The sequence below is a fragment of the Eupeodes corollae genome, chromosome 1 (genome assembly GCF_945859685.1).
Source record: "Eupeodes corollae chromosome 1, idEupCoro1.1, whole genome shotgun sequence".
NCBI lineage: Eukaryota > Metazoa > Arthropoda > Insecta > Diptera > Syrphidae > Eupeodes > Eupeodes corollae.
The window spans coordinates 93,958,206-93,968,390 of record NC_079147.1 but is presented as its reverse complement, the minus strand read 5'-3'; the positions used below and the strand labels follow the sequence as shown (position 1 = coordinate 93,968,390).

General features: G+C 36.2%; 1 pseudogene; it reads right to left on the bottom strand.

Annotated features, from left to right (window-relative positions):
• Positions 1-4,879: 4,879 nt before the first annotated feature.
• On the bottom strand, positions 4,880-4,983 carry LOC129943600 (small nucleolar RNA U3; annotated as a pseudogene).
• Positions 4,984-10,185: the final 5,202 nt, after the last annotated feature.

The following is a 10,185-nucleotide window of genomic DNA, read 5'->3' as shown; positions in this document are numbered from 1 at the left end:
CTAAAATCTTATGATATCAAAAATATTTTTGGAATATTCAAGAGATTAGTTTTAACAAGTGGCAACTATGAGCAAATCAATAATATATCAAAGCAAGCAACAAGATTTGTCTTAAAAACTTTTTTAGGGGGTAAAAATATTCATTTTTGAATGAATCTTTGGAATATTTTTTGTGTGGTTTTAAATTGTTCCAAGTTTAAAATGTTCGATTTTGGAAAAAGGGAGGCAGGGTGCATGTTTTGCAAATTTTCTATACTTAAAATCAGAAAGGAATCTTTGGACACATTAAGAAGAACCCCGGCACAATTGGGAAGAAATTTTGGAATTTCGAAAAACAGTGGCCAGAATAAGGATACATAACATGATTTTTCGATTTAAAGTGTTTTTTCGGCTTAAAATCTTCATTTTTGAATAATTTTGAATGAATCTTTTGAACAGTGATTTTAGATAGGGTAAAATATTTCATGGTAAAAATGAATTTAGTGAAACAGCTCTCTGGAACAATTTAAAAGAGCCCCAGAACATTTGGAAACAAGTCTTAGAATTCTAAATTTCGGAAAAAAGGTGTTTCTGAACAGCAACATGGTTCACAAAATGGTACACTGTTAAGTGTTATTTGGACTTAATATCTTTATTTTTGAACATATTTGAATAAAACTTTGAACCAATTTGAATGATTATGCAAACCTATTTAAATATTTTTAAAATGTGGGTTCTTTCTAAGGGGGGTTGGGGCATTGGGGGTATTTTTTGTATACAAGCATAATCATTATTTATTTTATAGACTCGGAATCGCGACGTTTTTTTCGTCGTCCATAGCTCAAGAGCCAGAGAAATATTGACTTCAAATTGGAAAACGTCATTGGAAAATAATTTTCTGATTGAAATCCACCGACAAATTTTTACTGACAGAAATCTGTAATTGGAATTGTGTGAAATCGGAACCCAAATCAGTGGTACAATTCGTTTCACTTTTGAACATAACCGTATTAGCTGTTCAGGAAAATGAATTTTTTTGTCCAGAAAAAAAAAAATAATTTTTAATAGAAAAATAAAAACACCATCAAATATCAAACATTTTTCCGCATCGATTCCAATGATATGAATGGCGCCTAAGCTAAGCTTCAGTTTATGTTATTCATAGACAATTTACTTACTTACTTAAGGTGACTCAACAGTCCGGAGTGGACCTGGGACTCAACCAATATGCGTCTCCATTCAGCTCGGTCCCTAGCTAGCTGTCTCCAGTTTCGCACGCCAAGTTGGTTGAGGTCCTTCCCCACCTGGGTGCGCCACCTGAGTCGCGGTCTTCCTCTACTGTGCCGTCTTTCGGGATAGGGTTCCAATACCTTCCGGGTTATAGCGTTGATGTCCATCCGCTCTACATGACCTAGCCATCTAAGCCGTTGGACTTTAATTCTGCTAACTAGGTCAGTGTCGCTGTACAGCCCGAAGAATTTTTCTCTCGAAGCATCCTAAGACGCTCTCATTTTTCTTTGACAGTGTCCAGCCCTCAGCACCATGGTGATGGATGGTGGTTTTAGATCTTCGAGAGAGGACTTTACTTCTCAATTGCCTTCTAAGCCCAAAAAAGCAGCGATTTGCAAAAGTTATTCTTCGTTTGATTTCAGCGCTGGTGGCGTTGTCTATGTTAATAGCGGTTTTATTTTTAATCATATTTGTTAAAATTAAACGGTGTTTATGAAAAACATTTCGACTCAAAAATTTGTGCAGTCAAACATTTTTTTTTCAAAAAGTCGCATAGCAAGGCAATAAAATAGATACAATTTATCTTCTTTGAAGACTTGTTGCAACCATATAATTCGCAGCTGCTCAATGTAGCTCAGATTATATGAAATCTCGATTTATTCGAGAAAATATGTGTCAAGACAAGGTGTATTGCTCATCTTCTGACGAGCCCAACCAATACACCAGGCGAAACGCATATATGTATGAACACTTATGCTGGTTTTATTTTAAATCATATTTATTTAAATTAATAGTCTAGGTAGACAAAGTCCTGAACTACCTCAAAGTTATAGCTCGTCGTTGTTCAATGTCCTTTTTTGATGACAGCATATACTTGGTCTTGTCCTCATTGACGACTAAACCCATCTTCTTCGCTTCCGTCGCAATGCTCAGAAACGCTCCACTGACATCACGCTTTGATCTTCCAATTATGTCAATATCATATGCGTATCCGAGTAATTGGATGGACCTTTGGAAGATTGTGCCTCTAGTGTTGACGCTTAAGTTTTGCACAATTCTTTCCAATACGATGTTTAAGAAGTCGCATAACAGTGCATCGTCTTGTCTAAAAAGCGACAATTTTAACCCATTTTAAAACGATAATCTGGAATTTAAAAATAAATACGCATAAGCTGTTTCTAACGCCCGATTTCTTGATAAAGTTCTAGCCCTTAAAACTCGGTTTACTGAAATTTTAGAACTTACCTAAGTTCTACGTCATTTCTTCACCAAGTTCTAAGGCGTTAGAACTTCGATTTAGAACTTTCTTATAGTTTCTTCGTATCGAAGTTCCGATTGGACCGCTTTGAAATAGATAAAGACGATTTGTATGAAAGATATCGATTCGTGAAAAAAAAATGTTACGTTTATAATTGACCTTCTAAATATTACAGATTGAAATTCAATGAAATGTTTGGTAATATCTTCGTGCTTCCAAGTCTTAAGACCATCATAAGACATAAGACTTCGTAAAATTTCTCAACTAACATCAAATAAAGTAGTTTGAAGGGTTTCAAAGTTTCCAGCTAACGCAATTTATTTTGTTCTTCAAGCAATAGAATATACAATTGTAATAGAATATGCCTTAACCTGTTTCTAACTAAACATAGCTGGTAAATTCTTTATGAATAGCAGCTGTGTGTAACCTATATGTTAAATTTAGACTCCAGTTCAAATAATAATAGATAAATCGGGGGTGCAATAATCTGTTGAGAGATAGGGCCTAGTGACTTACATCTCTCAACCATTCCTGTGTGAGAGTACTGTTGTCAGGGATGGAGGGGACCAAGAGTTTTAAGCTGATTCCGAACGACTTAAGTGGGAAAGTCTTTTCATGACAAGAATTAATCTTAGAGAATTTGTCAATTCCTCGCAAGAGGCGGTAATCGAACCCAAGACCTCTGGCATGACAGTCTAAAGCACTAACCATCATGCCACGGGTACTTCCCAGTTCAAATAGACTAGGGTTTTTAATATGACTATGAATATGTCCCATATTATTTTGTGTCTTACATTAAGGTATGTTTAAATGCAGAAACGCATTCAAATGTTTAAAAATATTGAATTTATTAGACATCACGTCTCCTAGGGTTAAAAAGCCTTCATCTTCTAACTCAGTGTTGGAAAATAAAAATACTACACATTTTAATTCTTATCGGCAAACGCCTTTAAAGTCTGGTATTGTTGATCCAAGAAATCTATTATGTATATCTTTTAATATCTGAATTTCTTTGGATATCCTTATGGTTTCTTCATATAATTTAATACGATCACTGTCTAACTTCCGAACAATTATGCGCGAAATGAATGGATCAGCCTCTTCTATTTGCAGATTAAGAGATTTAATAGCGTTAAGGGCACTTATTCGTAGTGTCTAGCAGTTCTCTTACGATTTATGCCTTGTCACTGCACTGTTTATGACTTTTTGGTTCAGAAGTGTGTTGTTAGCAAAATACGTTTATTGTCTTTGGCTTTTTATTTTTCGAGCCATTAATCAACTTGGAAAGCTCTTCAAAATACTCACCAAGCATTATGTAATATAATTCATTAATTTCTTCATTTTTGTATTCTGGAAGCTTGTTGGTACACAGATTTTTCATCTCTTTAACTAAGATTTCCAAATATCATTTTTGGCTATATCCACTGCTCCCAGTACTTGAAGATCGTGGATTATTCTTTTAATGATATTTATTATCCTTTTAAATCTGTTTATATCAAGTTCCCGAATTGCTTGGGGTTGTTCTTTCCTTGAAGGTTGGTCTTCTGGTTTGTACTGCTATTTCACCAGCAAGACCTTGAAGCATTTTGAGAATGATTTCTTCCAACATTTGCATCGTACTTTCGTAAATTTTGTTTTGTAAGTATTTTTCTTCGCCAAAACAATCAACACTTATTTTTTTGTGATGTGCATCGAATTCTCTTTAGTGTTTTTCAAACTTTTTTTACATCCGAAAAGTTGCCGTATGTTTGATGAATCTGTTCCGAAATCTCCATTTGGGCTTCTATTACTTTTGCCTTGTTGATTCCCATGCTGCTTTTTTTAAAAGAATTTTTGAAGTTTTTTTGTTGGAGGTGGGTTTTGTTTCGGTCGCCAGGTTGATCTAGCTGTGGCTCAACTCACAACACGTTGATCTCTTTTCGGAGATTTCTGAATTTATATAAATTTACAGCAGAGTTTTTTTTCACTAACTTTGTTAAGCCACGTTAACGCTTGTCCGTATTTAAGTTCTAACAAAACTATTATAATCAATTATTCGCTTGTTTCTAAATTTATAAGCACATGGTGGGGAAAAACTTAAAAACAATTAATTACCAATTTGAATCTCCCTGAAATTTTCCAAGTCAATTTGTTTTACTTTTTTTACCTCACTGGCAATTGAGGCTCAATCACTACTAACAATGAGGCTCAAGGGACCAATGAAAATAATTTTGGAAAGAAATAAAAACACCGACGAATTAAGTCGTGTCCTTATTAATTTAGTACCATTCATACTTACTTCAAAAAATATCAACTTAATTCTAAATAATTGAAAATTGGTCAATTGAATATTTGTATATGTGTGTTTTAAGAGATAATTAAAGAAGTTATATAAAATGTACGGTTTTTTACTGTATCAAAAGCAAATCTTACACTCACAATTTTTTAATCAAAATCTACATATCAAGTTAATTTCGTACTTTCTTCAAAAGTAAGAGAAGACTGACTACAGAAATGATCCTGTGAAGTATAGTCTTTGTAGTACCCGTGGCATGATGGTTAGTGCGTTGGAATTATAAAAAAAAAAAGTGCGTTGGACTGTCATGCAAGGGGTCTTGGGTTCAATCCCTGCTTGTGCCACCTTGATTTAAAAAAATTAATTTTCGCGGGTACTGCCCCTTGCGAGGAATTGACAAATCCTTCAAGAGTGATTCTTGTCATGAAAAAGTGCTTTCTCAAACTAGCCGTTCGGATTCAGCCTACAATTGTAGGTCCCTTCCATTCCTGACAACAGTACTCGCACACAGGAATGGTTGAGAGTTGTAAGTCACTAGGCCCTGGTTCACAACGGACTGTTGCGCCACCCCATTTTTTTTTTTTAAACATCAAGTTTTAAGATAAACTTAAAATTAATTTACTACTATTTATTTTCATAATATTTACTCTCAATATGGCACCTATAAAACATGTCTTCTTTCATTGAACTGAAAATTTGATAATTCCATTTCAAACCTTAAATCTCTAACTCTATACACTATAGACGTTTTTATTCTAACTTTAAGTCTTCATTGTTTTCACAAAACAAATGATTTGCGCAGAGAACCTTCACCCACAATGATTTCACCCTGTTTTGATTTCGACTATATACAAATATACGACCGCATGATCGCGATATTTCCTCAAAACTTCTTCCTGTATCCGAATAGCCGTATAGCCCATATCCCAAACCCAAGCCAGGATAATTAATTGTCGTCCCTTTTTGTGCGCGCTCAAGGGGGATGTCACTTTCCATGTATTGTATACGTACGTGTGACCACTGTCCACAGAGCCCGTGCGTCGCAACGTCTGTACGAATATTGCAGCTTGAATTCCAATCCGTATATGGTAACGATCCAACATTTCACGCTGTCACGTTTATCTCATGTTGAACGTGATTTGAAGACCTCCTGCAATCTTCATAATTAATGACCATCGGTGCTCGCCGGACATGGTTGGCATTGCTGCAATCACAATCACGCAACGCATTTCCAACTTTGGTTATGGTGTCGGTCCTGGGTCGGTCGATCCGAGATCCCAGCCCGAGGGAGTCGTCCCTCTCGTATTTGCTTCAGCATCAACATGATGATGCTCTAGCTCTTTTCTCTGTAAAAAGTACCATGCGCAATGCGCAAATAATCTCGCTGGTTAATCTAAGCTATTTTCCCCCTGTGAGCAGTCCGATACTTGGAATCCCTCCTAGAATAGAAAACAAAAATACTAGCTTAGGTTTTCCTCCTTTTTGATCTTGGAACTGTTGTGGAAATATGTTGCAAATTCTTTGTGGGCGCGCTTAACTTAACAAACGTCTTCGGTATAACCGATAAGAATGTTGGATGTATGCCATCCAAGCCGAACAGCAACCTGACATCACAAAAATACAAATACAACAAATATGAACACTAAAATAATGGTACAAATTTTCTTATGCGGGGCAGCGCTGAGTTACGGCCGGCGCAGCGAAGGCGGCGAGCGGTGGCGGCATCGATGGTTTTGGCGAGACAAGAAGAAGATGAAGGCAAGACAGGAAGAAAATCGAGGAATGTTCGATTCGTATATAACCGATCAGTGATATCTTCGAATATAAGTGTTATGCTTAATGGATTCCTGTTCAGAAACTGATATCCACTGACGTCCAACCATCAATTACCCATAATGACAATAGTGGCGTTTATTGTTTGTAATGATGTCATACGAGTATATGCAAAGCTTGTTTTGTTTTATGACGATCGATGTTTATATATGTATATCTTGCACCTGGTGAAGATGGTTAGTTAATTTACAGTAGGACACTTTATCGAAATATTGAGGTCTATTTCCATTAGGTGATTTAATGGAATAATTGGTGAGCATCTGTCAAGGTTATAGAAGATTAAATTTGAATTTAGCTAAACGTTTTTACCAATTTATTACATTTCAAAGTCACCACATATCGGATATTTATTTAGAATATAAATGTCCTGATTTACGGAAACTAGAAGTTAATATTTCAGACTCAGATTGTTGGAAAGAAATGCAGTACAACTTCTACAAAATACTCTTTAAAAAGGACAAGTGGAAACTTCAACACTAAGTTAATTAGTAGTTTTGAACATATCCATTAAACAACAATAAATGTTCTTAGTATTCATTTGAGATAAAGTATTAGAAATAATTGTTTGTACGTCGTTGGACATTTTTAAAAATATTTTATTTATAAACATCAGGACTCTGAGTTAAACCCTCTTTTATTTCAATTTTGATATAGCTCCAATCGCAAAAGTTAAAAAAAATGTAGCACTCTTGACTTCCTTCATTTAAGTTCTTCAAGTTTTTTTTCTGTAACCAACTGCTGTGCAGCACGTATACCAACAATTTGATCAAATTTTACTATGTAAATGATGAGAACAGTATATCTGCTAATTTTAAAGTAGTTTCGAACATTTTAGGGTATAATTTCAAAATTCAAAAATCTTAAAAGAACACAAATTTATTTATTTCCGAAATATTTATCCCAACCTTAGAAAAGAATCAACCAATAATACGAAGAATTTCAAATGTTAGCCAAATACTAAATGTTATGTGTTTTTAAACAGACTATTTTTTTTTGTATAATAAGCACACACTCAAGGGGATATTACTACCCTTATTATGCAGTCACAGTGTGAGCACTAGAAAGAGGAGAGTTGGTTTAAAAGGAGATGTCATTGCACATTGGTTTTGAATTCCTGAATATTGCAATGACTAGGAAAGAAAGAGTAAGGTACGGCATTCCACATTCGCGTAGTACGGCTAAGGAACGAATCTATGTATTTGACAGTACGGCCGAAGTTGGGCTCGAAGGTATACGGATGAGATGAGATTCCTAGAAACGTTAGTATTACGGTTGAACTGTTTAAAATAACGGTAAAAAAGGGTCAGACAAGAGACCTTACGACGATGTTCAAGCGAAGTAAATAAACTTATGATGATATTTTCATCTATCAATTTAAATGCTATACGTTCAATACTATCTAAGAGGCTTAAGTAAGTTGAGATGGGAGTTATACTCAAGCTTTGGACGTATGTAAGTCTTGTAGATAACAGCCAGATCAGGAGGGGTGAAATACTTCTTGCGTCGCCTAATTAAACCCAAACACCTTGCGGCATTTTTGGCGACATTGCATATGTGATCATTCCACAAGAGGTGGTTGGTGACATTGATGCAAGTGCCATCCATTGATAATGGCAATGGGGGTCTATCTCCCTTTAACGATACAAGACAGCATTCCGTTTTCGAAGCAATAAACTCCACGCGGTATTTTAATCCCCATTGAACAATGCTGTTTAGGTCAGAATTCAATGAGCTTATCATATTTTGTCGTTGCAGTTCCACATCCGAAGAAGAAGGATGTGAGTCTGAAAACGAATATGAAAGGCTAAGAGTACTATCGTCAGCGAAACAATGTATTGGATTATATGTTGCAGACAGTAGATCATTAATAAAAATGAGAAAAATTGATGGAGATAAAACAAATCCCTGGGGTACACTAGCATTTATTTTGTGGTTTTCAGACTTGAATCCTTCTAATACAACTTGTATTGAACGATTCGAAAGGTAGTTACTAAGCCAATGAAGGAGGAATTCATGAAAACCGATTTGATAAGAGAGCCTGATGCCAAACCCTATCAAAGGCTTTTGAAATATCTATCTAATCTTACTTTCTCCAAAACTATGTAAAGATTTGTTCCACTGTTCGGTGAGATGAACCATGAGATCACCAGTGAACCTATTGCTACTAAGGCCATACTGTCGATCATTAAGAAGCTTCCGTTCTTCAAGATATTTCTTGAGCTGATAATTAATAAGCGTGTCCATGACCTTGGAAAGAAGGGACGTAAGTGCAATCGGTCGATAATTAGACGGTGAGGAAGATTCGCCTTTTTTGGGAATAGGCTGGACAAATGCGGTTTTCCTTCTGCTCGGAACGAAACCTGAGGAGTAGGATAGATGAAAAACCTTACGCAGTGGTTTTGCTAGCGATGAAGAACACCTCTTCAGAACAATTTCGGGGATACCATGCGGACCAGCAGATTTATGTATGTTAAGATCTTTTAGGCCTCTCGCTACAGTACGATCAAGTACAGGCGGAGTCATAACACTAACTGGCAGCGTTGAATTGGCGGCGAACTGCCTAGCAAAGAGATTTGCTTTCTCTAAAGAGCTAACAAATGGAGTGTCATTCACAACGAGCGTAGGAACGGAGGAAGAGGAAGAATTCCTCATATTTTTTACAAATGATCAAAAATTTGTACTGCCTTTGGGACATTGCAGTAGTTTTTGCCGTAATTTTTGGTCATGTAAAAATTTGGTCCGTCGAATATGGGCGTTGCAGGCCTTCCTGGCTTGCTTGAACTTATTCCGGTTTTCCTCAGTTAGATTGGCTTTAAAACAACGGAAACTTACCTTCTTAACCCTAATAATCTCTTTACAACTCGCATCGCCCCATGCGTTTTCCTTAGGTCTGATGCTTTTAACCCTATTCGGGATAAAAGTTCTCATTCCGAGGAGAATCAAACTTGTGATCATATCAGCGCTGGTGTCAACGTCACTATCGAGGAAGCATAGTGACCAGTAAAAGATCCTGAAGTAATTATTGAGACCGTCCCAGTTGGCTTTCTCGTGTTGCCAAACGGTTCTCTTAGGAGCTCTTTCTTTAACTGAAGAGTTTTTACACGAGAAATTTGTTGATATAACACAATGGTCAGATGTGCCTAGAGAAGATATAACACTAACAGTGTAGTTAACAGGGTCAAAGGTAAGAAACAAGTCAAGAGTGTTTTCTGCTCGACCTTCAACGTCCGATATTCGGGTGGGCTCGTTGACCAGCTGAGTTAGGTCCTTCAACTCTGCGAAGGTTTCTGCACACACTCCATCGGGTGTTGTCTAGCCTGAATTTTGAAGCCATGAAGAAATGTGCTTTATGTGTTTATATTAGTTAAATGTAAACATAATTGAAGTGCAATGAGCAAGCTTATTGCAGTTTACAATGAGGTGCTGTTAACAGGTATGACTCCTCAAGAATTTATTGAATCAATAATTTTTCCTATCCACAAAAAAATCAAGCTGTCAAGATGTCAAACTATCGAGGAATATCGTTTTAAATTCGTGCTATAAAATATTTACAGCTATTCTGCAAACACGGCTCAATAAATGGCCGAACAATAGCTTTATGTTTACAGGT